Source organism: Thunnus albacares, chromosome 12, assembly GCF_914725855.1.
Source record: "Thunnus albacares chromosome 12, fThuAlb1.1, whole genome shotgun sequence".
Classification (NCBI taxonomy): Eukaryota; Metazoa; Chordata; class Actinopteri; order Scombriformes; family Scombridae; genus Thunnus; species Thunnus albacares.
In genome coordinates this window covers 25,390,192-25,409,781 of record NC_058117.1, presented here as the reverse complement: position 1 = coordinate 25,409,781, position 19,590 = coordinate 25,390,192, and positions in this window count along the sequence as shown.

Below are 19,590 nucleotides of genomic sequence, written 5' to 3'. Positions count from 1 at the left end.
TTTGTTTGGATCCACAAAAGTCCCTATGGCTTCTGCTGTTCTGTGTCAAATCAGTTTATAAGTATCAGAATTTCTGAGTTTTAATCTTAAAGTTCTGTAAGGTTTCAAAAAAAGGAAGGTGGTCACGTATGTGATTAAGATGCAGTCCACTTACTACTATACCCCCAGTTTCACTGGTAAAAATGTTATCTATTAATGCAGCACTGTCACTTGTTGTTCTAGTTGTTTTTAAGATAGTAGGAAATAGGAAATACATTGTGTCAAAGTCTCTCTTCTTTTTGTCTTCATTGGAGTTTAACAAATCTACATTAAAATCCCCACATACAAAGACCATTTTTTTGTCATTCATCAGACATATCAACCTTCTTATTATTGAATGTGTCAAGACCATAGACTGTATAAAAATAACAGATGTAGCCACTGTGACATCACCCATTGGTTTTTTGGACTCGCATTTTGAAGCCTCGAGTTTGGCATTTTGACCGTCGCCATCTTGGTTTTTTTGGAGTCAGAAGTGATGCAAAGAGACCATATTTGGATGAGAGCGTGGAGCTTAGGCTAACTCTAGCTGCTAGCTTGGTTCACTGTTGCCAACTTAATGACTTTGTCACTAGATTTAGTGACTTTTCAGACCCCTTTAGTGACTTTTTTTCAAAAAAGCGGCTAGTGCCATATCTAGTGACCTTAACTCCTCTCTTTGAAGGGAGTCACCAGTATTTCTCAGTGAATGAGAGCTAATGTGGCTCTCTGGATTGACTGTTCAGTTGGTGGTACAGAGCAGCGGCACGTTCAGTGGATCAATCACCAGCCAGACAGTCGTAAATGAGCTGTGAATGTGTGTACTTAATGACCACTCATTGATCCTCGTTGTTTTTATTCTAAATGATTGAACTTTACCATCGAAGTTTTTTTGTTTTGTCAAAATAGACAGTTAACAATAGTGAATTTATTCCAGTGCATGATCATCTCTCTATTCATAATTCTTCAGTTAGAGCTGATACAACAGCCTGCATAAAACAGTTTTTTAATATTAGAAGTAGATTTAGATGCTCATTGAGGAGCTGCTTGAAAAGAAAAACAGAAGTGTATTATTGACAATGTACCGTCCATTATTACATTGCTTTTGAACTGTTCATCTGTACAATACTCACAGTTGCAGCTGATGTTATTATAGAAGTGATTCTCAGGATCAATGTCATTCTCAATTTGTGTTATATAAAGTCAAAAGTTTTAAAGTTCAGCTTTTCGTAGTTCTCATGTCCAAGTAAATTGTTACGCACACAGTGAGATGATCCCATTTCTCCAAACTCATCATCATCCCTGTCTTTGAATGGAAAGGAATCATCCTTGTCCGACCTCATAGTAGCAGTCATCGTCTATTCAAGTATTTCCACAAAGAAATACTGTACTCCTGTCTTGGCCATTCAAATAATTCCACACACAGTTCATGCCTGTGTCTGCTGTATATGTTCATCAACATCATTGTCTATTGATGACTCCTGTTCCACGGGACAGAGCAAATTGTATGTCATCATCTGTACAGATCTAGGTCTTCTAGATCCCTTAACATGACCACTTTTGCGGTTTCAGGAGATCCATTCAGTCGAATCATCACTTTTCCAATTTCTTGTCCAGGTGGCTTGTATTTTGTTTTGCTTCTCCGTAGAATGAGTGCCTACCTGGCAATGTCAGCATTCATTTTGGTGAGGTGTTCATTCAGATACACTCCCGTCCCAGCCAGCTTCCTAGCTTGTCTTTAATAGCTCAATCTTGCTCTTTCGATTCACAAAACAAACTATAATAGACAAATTTACTCTGCTGTCCTTTTTAAGGGAAGTATACGACAAGCTGCGATGTTGTTGCTTTCAATGGACATGTTTTGTCTTTCAAAAAACTGTACGAGTTGTTGTCCCAGTGTGCAGGTGCATCTTCACCTTTGTCTGTGACTGACGTCGCCCTGGTATATGTTTGGTGCTTGGTCTCCAGTCCGATTATAATCAAGTCTTCCATTCATGTGTATGGTTCCATGTCATCGATTCAATCTTATCCTTTTTCCTTGATAGCGTGTTAAGGTATTTCTCCTCATACATTAGCTCCATAAGTTTGGTTTGTTGTTTGGCGACTTTACTTATCTCCTCTGACATAGATTCCCTGATTTCCTTCATTTCTTCTTCCATCACTGGGCTGTTTTTGTTGTTTCGTCTTTGGTGGCATTTTTCTTTGGTGGCTTTGATGCCTCTATGATTTTATATATTTTTGATGTGATCAATGTTTTCATTCTTATGTCAGTGTAATGGCTCTAACAGGTCTGGCCTTTGAAGCAGCAGCTCTCCTCAGAGGCTAAATGCCTTTTTTGTTTTAATGTGTGTCAGGTGGTGAGTTAGCATGAAGCTTTTGAGTGAAAAGTGAGAACAAAGGTACAGTGTAGCTCTGCTTCTGATATGTTAATCTACCCAAACATGTAACATTTCCTCCGAACAAATCAATTAACTTCACTTGTACTATTCTCCACAGCAACATAGAGAGGCACTGTGACTAAAAGATGAATAATGTAATTTTGTGTCGTGGTGAGTAATGCGGGCGCAAATCACTTGTCTGGATGAGTGGCTGGGGAGATGATAATGGCAAGACCTCACATTGGGTTTATAAGGCAGTAGGAGAGCAGGAGATAATTCATCCTCTCTCTCCATCTCTGTTAATAATATGCTGTAAAAGCTGCATAGCCGCATGACATTATGAATGAAAATAAGGGCATGGACCTAGAATAATGGAAATTATGTGCTAGGAAATGACAAGGTTAATTAAAAGATTAGTTTTGAAGTTCACCGTGTAAATATCTTTACAGATGTGCGATATTGTGTATTTGTTTACAGATTGTCCATGACAAATATAATTATTCTTTGAGGTGACTCATTAATCTGTATATTAAAGTAAAACCAGCCTCTTGTATTTCTAAAACTTGGTCATGGGATTTCCTATCATACAAAGCCTTGTTTTATTGATTACTCATTGATTGAGACAGTTCGATCTGAGCTTCAGAGAAGTTTTTTGTTTTTCCATTTTGAGTTGCATCCTGGTACCTGAGATAAGAGCTGTGTTTGACAGGACAAAGTCTGGAGGGGTGTTTTTGGCTGTAGACAGGTAAAGCAAGGGTCAGTTGGCTGACTGATGTCACAGGTGTGTACGTGTGTGTCCTATACTTCTCTTCTGTGTGATAACAGTCTAAACACAACACAAAAGCAGGTAATAGGTAAAGAGATGAGGTGGACTCTTGCACATGCATGTTACCTTATTCAAATGAACAAACATCAGGTGGACAGAATCTTTTTTAGTTGGTTAAAATATTCTGATAATTAATTATTAGAAAGGTTAAGATGTGTCCAACTAACCACCAATGTTAATTTAAACATGCATTAATCATTATCCATGAGTTAAACACTGACTGTGTAATAGCTGTAATGATTTGTCGATTAGTTGCCAACTACTTTGAGAATCAATTAATCATTTTGAGTCATTTTTTAAGTGGAAAATTTCAAAATTCTCTGATCCCAGCTCTCCAAATGTCAACATTTAGTCCGCTATGACAGTAAACTGAATATCTTTGGGTTGTGGATTGCTGGTCGGGACAAAAGACATTTGAGGATGTCACCTTGGGTTTTTGGATAATGTATAATGTTAGACAGCTGTAGTGCAGAAATTACGGAATAAACACCTGACTCTTGGCATTTTTTAGCTCATTGTTTTGGTATTACAGGGTTCAGTTTCTGCTGCTCTGAGCAACCTCATTGACAGTTATTCCTGGCAAAAAGATAAGATAATGCTACATTCATGTTATTTTGTACAGACTGAAATTATAAGCGGCCAATCAACAAAAACTGTTCAGCCTCCTACTTGTAAGTCCAAGTTATACATTTCTGACAGTGTTAAACTGGTGACAAAGTGGCTTCAAAGTTTACCAGCAGTTCCCTGCAAATAAATTTCAATACAATACAGTAAATTCAGCAAATTAGAAAACAAGGTATACATTGTTTGTATCTGGATTTACTTCTTAGCTGCTGCATAAATATAAATGTATTACAAATATGTAATACAGTAAAAAAAAAAATAGCTAATTTGGGGATAATCATTTCCACTTATGATAACTGTCTCACAATAATACGCTCCTAAGTCAGAATAAGGGAAGATTTCGCTGTTCTTCTCATTCTGCTGACATGGCAAGAAAGCAACATGAACATGTTATAAACTACCTGCGCAGCAGCGTACGATGGAATTACAATGTTAGCGATTACTGTAGGTGGTGAACAGAGTCAAGCATTTAGCAGTTTAAAAGTGCAGTGTGTAGACTTTAGTGGCATCTAGCGGAACAGACTTGGCAGAAATGTAATATAATATTCATAAGTATATTTTTAATTGGTGTATAATCACCTGAAATGAGCCCTTTAAATAGGGAGCGGGTCCTCTTCCATGGAGCCCACCATGTTGCACCGCCATTTTTCTATAGTAGCCCAGAACGGACAAACCAAACACTGGCTCTAGAGAGGACCTTTCACGAGTTTTGCGAGTTTTGTGACCACTGTACGTTCTCCTACACACCTGGAAGGGGAAGGTGAGGAGAGGGGTATTAGATCCACTAAATCCTACCCACTGCACCTTTTAAGACACATTTTTCTCAAGAGTTGGGGCCCAAAACATAGAGCGAATATTTGACGTTCATTTGTCATGTGGATAGAAATGAGTCCAAATGAATGTTAATGCTGCTCAGTGTCTGCTGGATATGTAAATAGGCACATCAACACATTAACTATATATATAAAAAATTGTAGCCTGTGATATTTGTGGCTGTGTGTGTCTGTCAGCTTGTTGTTATGTTTTTCTGCCCCCTAGTGGCCAAAACCAGAGTAATGCCACTTTTAGGATATACGCAGATGCAACTAACAGCTGCACAAACACACTCAGTCAACCAATCAATCAGACTTCATTTGTATAGCACTTTTCATACCAATACAATGGAACACAAAGTGCTTTACAGGAACTGAGGAAACGCTATCATAACTCTCATGAATTTTCAGTGAGGAAACACCAGAGGTGAGTAAAAACAGAAGTGAAAGGTAGAGCATTAAAAAGAAAACAAAGGAAAGGAAGATAAAGATGAAATAATAAAGATAGAATAATAAAATACTGAAAGAGAGGAGATGTGTTGAAGTAAGTAAAACCAGAAATAATAAGTAAGATCTAAAAAGGAAAACAATCAAGAAAATAAACATAGAATAGAAGAATATGCCAACTAATAAAACAGGCTAAAACATATAGATAAAAGACAGATAAATAAATAAAATAAACAAAATTCAATTAAAAGCCAGGCTAAAAGTTTGCTTTTAAAAACAACATTCTCAACTCAAACACTCAACATCAACATATACACACACGCCCACGCTGTCCACCCTCCAAATGAATCGACGCTCCACTCTGAATGACACAGTAACACTCTCACCCCCGCTCTCTTACACAACATTCATTTCCTGTTCAGTGACAATCAGTCTCTATGGCGATCAATAAACCCATGTCCAGTTCAGGTGATGTTTGTGGTGATAACCCGGGCCTCTTTGGCCACTCTCAGCAGTGATAATGTTGAGCCTTTAGTGGCCAGTGTAATGAGTCACATGTTGTATGCAGAAACAGGAGCGACTGATGTCATTTTGCATCACTTCATCTCTGCTGGGACCAGACACACTGTCTGTTTGTGTGTATGCATGTGTGTGTGTGTGTGTGTGTGTGTGTGTGAGAGAGCAAGCCTTCACACATGCCTGGATGTGTGTGATTGTGTGTCTTTATTGCATGCCTCTGTGTGTGCGTGCGTGTGTGTGTGTGTGTATAAAGCCGTACCCTTCCTGGGGCGCTGCCTGCTGTTCGAGCCCATACCTGGAGGCTGACCTCATTTGTTGCAACACTGCAGCTCCGGACACATGGAAGTCACATGGCTTTAGCCCTCCGAACTCCATATGGAACAAAAGCCTCCTGCTACAACACCCCTAGTTGACCTTATTCTTATTCATTATTTACATATATTGTATAGTGTTGGACATAATGATTGAAATTTTGCATGTATGTTTGGATCTATGACTGAATTTTATTGTATTTGTATTAATTGCAATAGCTGTATTAGTTTCTGTGTCTACCTGCCCAAGAAGGTAGATGGAAATTAGCTGTCGTTGCTTAATCTGTTGCAATACATTTTTATTTTTTTTATTAGTTTTACTTGTCAGGGACGATGCAAAAAAACGTAACAGGTTAAAATAACAGGAAACAGATGTGTTGCATATAGGATTTCTAGCCAAGGCTAATTTGCGACCCCTGTCTCTAATTAGGCTTTTCTACTTAAGAATAGTCATAACATTAGTTACATTAGTTACATTAGTACATTAGTTAAAAAGAGCTCATAATGAATAGTGATATTCTGAATAACGACAGTATTTACAGCATACAACACACAATTTACATTGTGTTCCGTAATTCATGGCAATATGTGTATATGCGCATAATGTGCATCTCCTCTCCTTGTATGAAGTTCATGTTTTTTGCACATGGTCCAAAAAATGTAATTAACTAAATTAATTTTCACAGCGCACATTTTGAGATTTAAGCTATGAAATGTTACTTCTTCTAAACTTCTCACTCTGGCTGCTTAAAATTAAGTAGTTTCTATTTGTGACCCCTCATCACATGTTGCTTATGTCAGTGAGTTGTGAACGCAGTGATTGTCCCTTCTCATTTTTGGAGGCCTAAACAGGTAAAATAATCTGGTATTCTCAAGCGGCAACTACCACGGCTTGAGGCTGGAGCCAATGTGGAAATATCTTAAAATGCCACCGACGGCCACTAGATGCTGGCTCCAATTGACTCCCATTCAAAAAGCATCAACTTCTCTCCAGAAATTCAGAAAGTCAGTAATTTTTTTTCAAGTCATTATGGTCTCAATGTCTAAAAAAGCCCTCTAATAAGTGTGCTGGTTGTTATTTTGGAAATTAATAATAATAATAAGATTTGAAGACTTATAGTAGCTTTGATGTCTACCGTGTTGGTGTTGATTGACAGCTGTGATTGACAGTCGTCTCACCTGCTGTTCTCCTCCGCTACGGGATTCGCAATGAGTCGGATTATTGTCGCAATATTTTGGTAAGTTTAATGTTATTTGGTTACGATACCCTGTTAGCACAATTTAGCTAAAGTAGCTAACATTAGCCCAAGTATGCAGCGCTTGGTGCTCCCAGTAAGATAGTGTAGCTTTGGTCCAAAGTAGCAGGGTGTGTTTCTAGAGCATGAAAGGCAACACCCCACACTCCTTATTTGGAAGGTCCTGGCTCAAAACAGAAAAGATGGCGCCGACCATAACCAGCAACTCTGGGCTTCAAACCAGCTCCAATGCAAAACAATGGGTGACATCACACCTCACTACATCTATCTTTATATACAGTCTGTGGGTATTACACATGAAAAAACAATAATTGGAGAAAAATAAGAAAACACAGAATATAATTTTCTGTGTTTTCCTCTTTTTTTAACCTGTTAAACATCTTGGACACCTCACATTAATACTATGACACCTTGGAGGGCCCCAGAGCCACAGGTTTGGAACCACTGCTCTGGTGTTACTTCAACAGATAATTGAGAATTTCAGATACATGTAATACTTATCAGTTTGATTCGCACTTACAAGATAAACTACAAATGATTGAATTTATCAGTAAGGTTAGATAACTAGAAAGATTCTAGGTAGCTAAGTACCCCGTTATAACCTCTTAGACTCATGTTTTAGTGTCTCTGCTGTAATCTCCCCGCAGTGAACTGAAACTCTCTCAGATTGTCACTCTATCAAAGAAAAATAATAACTGTGTTATCATTCTTGTTAGCTGTTAAAATGGATCTGCACTGCAGAGTCACCTGCTGTGCTCCTGACAGCAGAGCTGGCGACTGTCACCTATTCTGTTCTTCTGCACAATCTATTCAGTATGTCACTTCTGGTGCTCTGCTTCTTTAGTTCAGTGTTGTTTGACATGCTGGTTTTACATAGATTCCTTCTGCTCAGCTGATGCTTTCCAGTCCAAATGAATTAAGTTGTGTTGTGAAGATGTATTAGGAACTTGATAATAACAGATGTTTTGATTTTTTCAGGAATAACACAGGTCTGTACCTGTGCATTTCCTAATATGAAAAGTCAAAATGTCTCTGTGAAAAATGGTCTTTTATGGGCTTTTGTTTATATATAATTCTCAACCAATGATTGTAGTTTTTAACTCTTTTTTATCATCTTTTCTAATCTTTTCCCTGTTGACATGACACATTTATAGTCATGCTTACATCGCTTACATAGTCATTAGTTACTGGATATCAAGGCTCGGTGTCTGTTATATAAGCAGCACTGAAGGAATGAACGAGGGTGTGCTTTCAGACAGTCATGTGATGTGATGTGATAGAAGACACACAAACACTTCTTAGAATGCAACACACACCAGAAAACCACAATCCATTAAAATATGCTCACTTACAAAGTTTGACATATTTTGACATTTTGAGTATAACTCGTTTAACATTTCACCCTCGTTAAGACAAAAATGCAGGTCCCAAACTGCCCTGGAAGCCTTCATCAGGGTTTGTCTTTTACTCCACTAACATGTTGAAGTCAAGATGTTACACATTTGAATCGTTTTAAGATTTTAATGATATCTTTTTCTAAAAACATCTTCACATCAGTATCTGCAAGGCCTTAATGACAAACTATTTACTGATAATTGTTTTCTAGAAAGCCTAAGGCTTTCTAGACCTGCAGGGTCGAGTCCTGAGCACCACCATCATTCCTACAGGCTGTCAAATGTTTGGCTGTGTGACACTTTAAAATCATTTCAGGAAGAGAATCCTATTTCTAATCCTATTGTGTCCTTCATATCCAGTTTAAATGCAGTGTGTGATGTATAAATAGATGTACACACACAAACACCTGCGCCAAAGTTTTAATTACACCCCTTTTGTTAGATCTTTTGCTGCAGATTCACTACAGGAGTCTATGTTATCTTTTGAGTATAGACTCAGTGGGTACATGTGTGGGAAGATTAAATATTCTCTGCACGCCAGTATGCAAATTATATTGAATTAAACCAACTACTACGGTAAAATGTACACACGCCTATGAAATTTCCATGCATATGAGTAGAGGTGTGTGTATATATAACAACGGCACTGCAGAGGAATTATTACCCTACAACCCTTACAACTGTGGCATCTTTACTGCTGATTGATAAACATGATTTAGTACTTTGTTTAACATTTTAGAGACACCTTAATTAGATGTCTATATGAGATTTAGTGGTATATTTTTGTATGTGTTTGTTGCTACAGATCTTAGATCCTTTCATCTTTTCATTGCAGGATTCAGCAGAATAATATGAGATTTTTTCCCAACCCATCCCCCATGGTCTCATGTCCCATCAGCGATGACCTCACCCTGCCTCAGCCCCAGTGTATGATGGGATAGGGAGCGGTGCTCTGTGTCAGAGTGGAGGGTAAGTCACTGCGACGACGTCTCTGTGACTCATCCCAGTTGACATTATTCAAGATGAAAGTCAGACTTGCTGCTTGTCGTGCTTCCACTAATAACTGGAGGGAAAGGAAAAGAGAGTTTAAGGCAAGGAAAGAAAAAGCTCATAATATTAATGCAGTTTTATCAGAAATGACTTGAATAGTTTATACTCACATGGCGCAGGATGAATGTCATGTGTCTGTAATTTTGCACACATCATTTAAAAGGCTAATCTAAAAAGTAGATTACACAGTTGTTACATAAATAGCTAATTTCCAAAACTGTGTAAATCCATTTTGAACAAACATTACTTCTTGAACTTCAGGCTTCACAGGAGCAAGTCTGTTGAAATGTTTCATTTCACCCAAAGCCACAAATATCAACCTGCTGGTGGCGCTGAAGGAAAAAGTTAGGGGATCACCAAAGTCATTAGTATTCTTCAAGTTGAAACATTTTCAACTTGCGGAGACACGTCCTCATATCAATTTGCACTGCCCCGAGCAAACTTGTGTCTAACTCTTGTCTTTCCATTGACTTTATATGCAGTTGCGCCACCTCTAAAATTCGATTTGCATTCTGTCTGAACACACAGTAAGAGTCTACAGCCATACTCACAATGACAACTGGCAGATGTCAACTAGCTGACTGAATGCTGATGTTTAGCAGGCATGATGTTTATCATGTTCTCCATCTCACTCTCTGGTTGATGGGAATGTCATTAGTTTTGCAGGTACTTAGTCATAAACAGCTGTACATTTTGACTCGATAATAATGCATTAAAAATTAAGGGATCCCCAAAGTGATCAATATCTGTACCAGATTTTGTGCCAATCCATGTAGTACAGTGGTTTTCAAAGTGGGAGGTGTTTCAGCTTCAGGGGAGGCTTAGTGAATGGAAGTGAAAAAATATGACATTAGTTATAAAAAGGAGAACATGTAGAATGTGTGTGATTTGGTTAAAAAAATAGTTCAGAGATACAGTAGTTTTTGGGGAATTTTACTGTTTTTCCCACTTCCCTCAAGTCAGAAACTGATAAATGCCTCAAGAGAGACTTTTTTTGTATTTAGTGTAGTCTGAAGTTATGTAAAACAGCAATATTAGGCTATCTTGGCTCAACTGTTGAGAGTCTATGGGATCAAGTAACATAATGATGATCCCAATTGAGCGAAACTAAGTAAACGAAGCGGGGGTGAGGGGGAACCTTTTTCCAAGCTTTGTCTGAGGGGAGGCTCACAGTTTCAGACTTGGAAAACCCCTGATCTAGTATTATGTTGAGACATTTAACTGGATAAGTGAAAATTTTGACCTGTGGGAGGCATGACAAAGGCATCAGGAACCATCCTCTGGGCACCACGAATGTCTGTACAAAATTTCATGGCAATCCATCAGATAGATATATCTGCCTGGACCAAAGTTGTGAGCCATAGAGACAAACCTGTAGTGTGATTTTAATGGTAATTTCCACAAGAAACCATATAGTGACAATGGAAATTATATAAGAATAAAGAACTGTTCATATCTGTCACTACAAACAGACAAACTGTGGGGCACTTTGACAGCGCCTTCACCACAACACAGTTAGAGATGAGGCCATTTCCATTAGCTCTATCCATTAGCGCTTTACAGGTATCTGTACATACACAAAAACACACTTAAATTGCTGCATTTCAAGTCACTGAGCACCATATATCATCATACAGGTAACACCCACCCTCAGCCTGTCATTACCCTCAGATCAGCAGACACCATCTACCCTCCATTCTTCAATGTTTTGACACTAATTGCACTTTGTCAAGATCAAACTGCCTCTCAGTGTTTTCTCCACACATCCCAAAATTCACTCTGACACTTGGCAGTCACTGAAAGGGGGTTCATATCTCACACATCAGACAGGTATCTAGTGCAATGTGATAAAAGCCAAATTTAATATTCAAACCTTTTTTTTTTTTCCACCCTGCCATCTTCAACCTCCGCTGCTCCTCTCAACTTCACAATCTCACTTTAATCTGCCAGCTCTGGTTCAAAGTAGGCAACAGTAGAAATATACTGTCTGCACTGTTTGATGTACTCTTACTGCTGTGGCATGTTGTGCATGGTGCTACTGATGAAGATCTCTCCAAAAACCAGTCTAGGACTTTAAAATAGAGAGGAACCAGTCATAAAAAAGAGACAGGCAAAGATTTTTTTTTTTTTTTTAAACAGACAAAACAGACTAAGAAGCATCCTTTGTATAGATTTTCCCAGCATCTATCACTGTGAAAGAAACAACTTTCCATTTTTATCATCTTAAAGGTGACATAGCATGCACATTTCCAGATGTACATTTATATTCTGGGGCTCTACTTGAATATCTTGCATGATTTACAGTTCAAATAACTCCTTATTTATCTTATACTGACCCTTTATACAGCCCCTCAGTTCAGCCTCTGTCTGACACAGGCCGTTTTAGTCTCTTTAAGGCCCGCCTCCCAATGAGCCCACTTTGTTCTGATTGGCCAGCTCCTGGAAGCTGTGTCTCAGTGTCTTGTTCTTTACTAGAAACGGAAACTTCTCAAACACATCTGTACATTTTTGAGCCTGAATCCAATCCGAAATATGCGAGTGGACAACATGAACTACATATGGAACAACCTTCGCAACAAAGACTACCAACAGTCTGCTGTTTTGTGGGCATACACGAACAATCTGATGTTAGTTAGAGGAGAAAGTAGAGGTGACACAGACAGAGCAAACAAAGCGTTCAGACTAGGCTGACACCCTGGCTTTTGACTTTCAGGGAGAATCTTTACATACGTTCACCTCAAGTTTTGGGACTTGGTCATGTTTAACACAAACATCTGACATCGTAACAGTATAAAAACAGAAAATATGTTCACTTTAAGCAAATAAGGTTGTTGAATTTTACTCTTAATTCTAAAGTGTCTTATAATATATTTTATTAGGTGATTTGAAAGTAATGTCTGTGTTTTAACAGTCATTGCAACACAACATTTGAATTTAAAGATCCCCACTAGACATGTTTTAAGACAAGTCTTCTGCTTGGAATAATAAATTGGGTCTTTCATGTTTTTTCCATCAAAAATGTCCAATTACATCCTTAAGAATCCTTAAAATGACATATTCTCCTTCTACCTCATTGAAAAATAGAGAATCTATAAATATGCAAATATTTTTCATTTCATTTCAAAAATTTAACAGCTGGACACAAGATGTCTTCTACTTCACTGTAAAGTCCGTCGTCAGTGTTTGTGCACTGGAGGCTTCAAGTTTCCACATCCCATTAGTGTAAGCTGCATACTGGATCACAATTGTCTCCAAACTAGTTGTGATGTCACAAATCATGCTTGTATGAGGTCGTAAATCTATAGATTTATGACTTAAACTAACTAAACATTTCCTCCCTTCAGCAGATGAATGTGAGAATAGCTCTCTAGAGTCAAACTCTGCACATACATCATTCTGGACAGTGAAGCTCAAATATCCAACTGAAGGAACAAGAGGAAAAGAGGGGGGACTTTAAAGATTCACCTTTATCTCTAAACACTAAGTTACTGTACAGTTGTAAACATACTGAAAACCCCTTCAGCTAATGGGTGATTATTTTCATTAACTTGTAAAAATCCACTGATATTTTAAGTTTTCGTGTAAGTGTTAGCTGGCAAATTCAAGTGGTGAGACACTAGAGAGAGTCCTTCGTGTGCAGGTAAGGAGCTCGATGTTTTCTGTCCTTTTGTGAAGTGCACTCAGATGGGTGCTTCACAAGCATGCAGATCTGTTCTGCTCTTGAGAGATAAGAGAGGAGAGTTGACCATTTGTGTGTTTGTATGGGGTATTTTAGTGCGAAAAAAACTACCAGTTTAGTTATCTCATTTAAAGGATAAGGCTGGCGATTTTCTATATTTTTCTTATTATCAGCAAATCTCATGTGCAGAGTCAAACCAACAATGAATTTATCTACTTACAAGTATTGTGTGTGTATCCAAAGCCTGATATATCTTATTCCTCTGTGCCGTAGACCTCCATTGTTGTCCAAAAACTATTAAAAACACTTCAATAAGACACATCGCTGCACTGGATGACATGTTCCTTCACTACAAAGATTATGGGCACTGTAGTTTGTTTTAAAACGTCTCCAAAGACTAATAACAGCAGAGTTTTCGCTCTCTGGAAAGTATTTCTGTGTCAGGAAGAGGCCACCACACCTGTGAGAGGACGTGGGTCTGTTGACACAACTCTGCTACTTCGTTGTGCAACGTATCAGAAGTTCTTGACTACGTCTACATATCTGCTATATTTGAATATCAGCCCGTTCTCTCTTGTAAAATAGAGAATGTATCTCAAGAGATTTACTGGTTAAATAAAGGATAAATGAGGGTCGGCATAATAAAATATATTGAAAGAATACAGTTGGATTGTGAACATTGACTTTTTAGGTAGAACTGGATTAAAGTTAGTATGTTTAAAAATGTCAGAATACTGTTAATTTTAACATTTTTTCCTTATGATAGCAGTGATTTAATACAGAGACCATATGTTTTGTCAGATTCTTGTGCTAGAGTTGTTAAAACTTACTTTTAAATTGTGTTGAATTTAACCAAAAAACACTCTAAAACAAAATTATGAGCTTCTCCACATGCACATGTATAGTTAAGTTGTTTATGAGAATGTCTCTCTTTAGTTTTGTCTCATAAAAACACCCCGCAGCTCCTCTCCAGCTACAGTCTTGACCCCCCATGTAAACAACACAATAAGAACAACCACTTTACCTGATAATTGACCCACAACAAGGCCAGCCACTCGTCTTTGTGCCTGGAGGACGTCTCCTGCCTGATTGTCTCTGCCTATCTTGCCAGGAGCGCTGGCAACACCTAGAACAAGGGAAGTGCATAAAGGATTAAATTATGAATGGAGATCCAGCGAGGCAGAGGGAAAAGGATGTGATAATAGCATGACAGCATATTTAATTTGCAGATAATTGCACTTTGGGGGCTTTTAAGAGGCTCGTCTCACACTGGCATTTTTAATGAGAAGGGCAAATCACAGCTGTTGTCACCTTACTGCCTCTAAAAAAATTCAAGGTAGATTTTTCCTTTAAAGCAGCAATATAAAAGAAAAGAAAGACTGAATGGACCACGTCAGCCATGTTGATGATTCAGATTGTCATTTGAAAATGGAAACCAGACCTTTACCCTGTCAACATTACTTGATAGCACTTTGACTTCAGCGTTATGAGAGGTATGTATGTTTTTTGTCAATTTCTTGTTTTCAGAAAATATTCACTCACATGTTTGAAGAGATTTGGGGTCACAGATGAAAGCGTTTGTGTTGTAAGCTTATAGAAATCTTTAATCTTGAAGTACAAACGCAACTGCGGAGTTACATCTTTTCAAGTCTGGCAGCCTGTCAAATCCTGTCCTACATACTGCATACTGCATCATGAAATATAATTCTCACATCTTTGCTACAACTACTTTCAGAAACATGGGGGAAAATCTTACACATGTCAAGAAATGTTAGGTCAAAAGCAATATTTGCGGGCCGGTTTTGTCAATGTATGCAACAAGAGAAGCAAAAACGTGTGGAATTCTTTCATTTCTTTAATAAAATAGAGATTTCTGAAGTATTTTGCACATGCAGGTAATTACAATCACTTAAATCTGCAAATACAAGACTGTCCTCACAAGTAAAACAATGTTATGATCCACTGACAATTGATCAAATGTAACATGAAAGGTGTCGATGATGAATTTACAGAGTTTAGCAGCTAAAGAGACAGAAATGTCCTCTAGAAGATGATGGAGACCAAAGCAGAGCTAAAGGGGGTGTGAATATTGGACTTAAATTCCCACAGGTGGACAGACACACAGCTCAAAATAAATGTGAATGTTCATCTGTGTTGTGATAATACATCAATGTTGTGTTTACAGCTTACTGTACTGCCCCCTAGTGGCCAAAAATCAATTAATGCAGCTTTAACCAAGCAAACTTAATCAGAACTTAAAACACACATTTGTTGCCACAAGCAGATTCAATCTTGTAGCCAATATATGAAACATTTCCACAAAAACATATTTTGCTAAATTAAAACAGTTCAACATAATTCTTGCAAGAGACATTGTTGTAGGGATTATCTAAGTGTCAGTACTGTACCACAAATGTTTGGACAAAGCAAATCGTATCAGTAATATCAAGAAAAAACTTGATTTGTAATGGAAGCTGGTAAAACAGGAACCTGCTTATTCTAATGCAATCTGTAATGAACCTGTTTTTAAAAGCATCTCATAAATAATTTTGAAATAATTATTTAACTTAACTATATTAAATTGCGTTATTCATTAGTAGAAATTTGCAGGGGTTAAAGTGGGCTGGAACGGTCTGGAATGTCATTTCAGCACCTTCAATTAATAAGTAAATAAATCTGATATTTTCATACATAATAATGTCAAGCGAGTTCATTTTTCGTGTGCTGCAGCCTGGCGTTCCTTCTGGCTGATGCCATCAAGATACTCACTCAACAAATCAGGAAGTTATGTCACCCCACGCATCCCTTTTCTGTTCTCATCACTTCCTTTCATGCGTGCAGAGGTCCATAAACTCACAGTCACGGTACTTCAGCATCTAGCTAGCCACAGAAGGGGAGCGAGCCAAAACGGAGTTGCTTTTTTCTGAAGTGGTAGGTAATTTCAAACGCAACATTTCAAACAGAGCTCAACAAATATCACTAAACACACAAGCTGTTTTATGTGCAACTTGGCTATGCGTGTGATAATGATAAAAATTTAAAGCTTGCATAAGTAATGTCTTGTAAGTAATGTTTTATTTTATTTCTTTTAATCAGACAGCGGATATGTACATGATGTGTTGTTGAAGTTATCTGGTCAATTCAAATGCAGCACAGCCCAGAGTAACTGCAGAAGCACAGTCAAGAGCCACAGCAAGAAATGAGTGCTTAAATGAAGGTCAGCTGATCACATATCCTGTCCACAAAGAAAACAAATCCACCAGAGCTCACAGTACAAAGTTATTTTGAGGTGAGTCATTTTTCCTTGCTGCACCGCTACACTAGATCTTAGGGTTCCCCCACCCGCTAAATCCCACTTGAACCCCTGGTAATTTGAATAATAACATTTACGAATTATCACTCAAAATTAATATAATATTAAAAATACATATATTTAGTCATTTTTCATACAGAAATCTGACTGGAAAGGCTTCTGCTGCTGCTGGTCCAAAGGCTGCAGGAGGGGACTTTTGGCCTTGACCTGCTTGCAGTACTGCAGATGACCTTTATAGTGGGGAGTCACTAATCACTCCTCATCCCTATGTTTGATTTTGACAGTTGCGTCATCTGTGAAGACTGCAGTGACAGAGACAAGGTTATGAGGCTGATGTTGCTTTCCTACATTCACTGGATACCTTAAAATATCATCCCACAAACAACCAGTGTACCCTCGAAATAGCTGTAACATAATATTCTTGTAAGACACCACTCTGGGATGAAACCCAACACCCCTCTACTTTCTGCATCAGTCGTCCTGTCAACAGCAGACATTTGTAATCTCTTCTTCCTCTTGTTTTTTTTTTTAGTTGCTGGTCAGCTGAACACTTTGATTCATGTGAACACAAAAAGGTGGAAAAGGTAATCTGTGTCTCAGGAACAGATGTGCACACTTGACGGCTCACAAGGATTGACACAAACTGAGGTTGGAGATTCTCATTTTGCCGTTTAATGAGGAAATTCATAAATTCATGTAAATAGTTTGATTTCTCATTACCATACTGTAATGAGGTGAGCAGCCTACTTCAGTCACTTCCCTCGTCTTCTTCTTCTTCTTCTGCCTCAGCATCGGAGTGGTACGCTGGCGTTTACAGGCAAGTTAATACAAAGAGACAGCCGTGAACTCCTGAAGAGGGATGTTGTGCTTCTGTGTTCACCAGCTGTTTCATTCAGCCATCTGCGGTGTCAGATGTTTGAGAAACTTCCAGCATCCTTACAAACTGGTGCGACGAGCACAAGTGTACATTTTGAGCATTATCTGGCACACACGCATGCACATAGATCTCACTCTCTCATGCACCATCTTTTATAAAATTGCTGGTCCCTTTCTCATCATTTTCACATCTTTCTCTACATTTCAGTTTGGCTCATTTCTATTTTAAGTCAACTTTCTCAGCATGAAATCAAACACACAGCCACAGCATAGGGTGACAAAATTAATTGGAACAAAAACAATTAAAACACATCACTAACATCATGTGTCAATCAGTATTGTTGCTGATCTGAATCATTTAGATGAAGGAGGGACTATCAGAGCAGGTGAGATTCATTAAAACTCATTTTATTCTAATGTTATATTACAAAGCAGTGCCTTTTTTAAAAGATAATTCTGGATTCACTGACAAGACCACGCTATTTGTACGATATACACAAAAAAGTTTATTTGGTTTGATGGTTGGATGAGGGTCATGTATGGTGGGATGACTGAGGGTCAAGAGGAGGAGTGAAGGGGGTCGAGTGCGAGGGGATGAATTTATGTCATATGTGTCTGGAACGTCGAGGAACCCAGGGAGCAAGACTCAGGATGGGGGTGTATCTCGATGAGCTCCGGCTTCATCATCCCCCTGTTGTTCCTGTATTGAGAGAGAAGAAGAAGGGGGTTGGGGGTCATGAGAACTAAGACAAATGGGAGAGAAAGGGGTTAGGCACACCTATATACACAGGTGATTGGATTGGGGAGAGAGGCGTGGTCTTGTTCCTGGACCTTAGTTATAACTTAATTTATTACAACATGGGTTTTACTTTCATGGCTTTGGCCATGATTCCTTTAAATTATAATAATGTAGCAACAAGACTGCAACAAAGTTTGACAGGGCAAGAAAAACTAGCAGTCAGGTGATAGGAATGATGACTGAAACTATGAAGTATGAATTCAGAGTTGTATTAAACCAGAATTGTTCTTTATGGATTCTGGGCCAAAGTCAAATACAAGTCGAGTCTCAAGCATTCATAAGCAAATAACAAGTATATTAAAAGTCTTTCATATCTCTTAATGCTGCATTCAAACACAAAATTTTTAAAAGATGTGTTGAGACCAGGTTCCTTCAACGCACTGACATAATTAAATATGTAAGGTTCTGTCTTTATTTATTATTTTAATGATTTTACCAGTTCAAAACTCAAGATTAAAATGTTTCCGCTCAAATCTCTTTAAGTCTTTTTGAGGAAGTAAAAAAGAAGTGCCACACGGAGTTTTCTTTTAAACATAAAAAGACACATCCAGTACATCCTTGAACTCTAACAAACATGCTGAGTGTATTTTCCTCCTCAAAAGTATCTGTAAAGATATTTGTCCAGATTTTACATCTACATTTGCTGACTTGCAGTCTTGTCACCAGTGTATACCGGGCTACAGGATAGAGGACCCGAATGCAGACACAGAGGCAGAACTGGTTGTAGATCAATGCGAGGCAGGTCATAAACAGGCAGCAGGTCAAACCACAGTTCGCAGATATCAGGCAGAAAAATCAGGAACAGGAAAACAAGAACAAGATCAGGTTTGCAGTAACAGGATCAGGATTAGGTGGCTGAAATGCAAAGGTACACAGAAACACTGATGATCTGGTGGAGGACAATGGTAGGTGGGAATGTATATGTGAACAATTGATTAGGGGAATGAGGGGCAGGTGTGCTGGCAGGTGATGATCAGGTGGTGACTGAGGGAGGTGATTGAAGAATGAGAAACAAGTGAGCAGGAGGGGGGTTGGGAATCATGTGACTGAGACAGGTGGGAAAGTCCGAGGGCATCTGGTGGCCAGGTTCCATGGAAATGCAGGAGCCTGAGGAAGTGAGGCAAAATGGGCAAAATAAAAACAATTAACGCTTCTTCACTGCCTTTGAGGGCACATTGCTAAACTTCTTTGGGACGTTACTGCCACCAACTGTGAAGTTTCATGAAACTGGGGTCAGGAATGTGTATTGTGAAACTTGCATACATGTGAATGTAGAAAATGGCTCCAC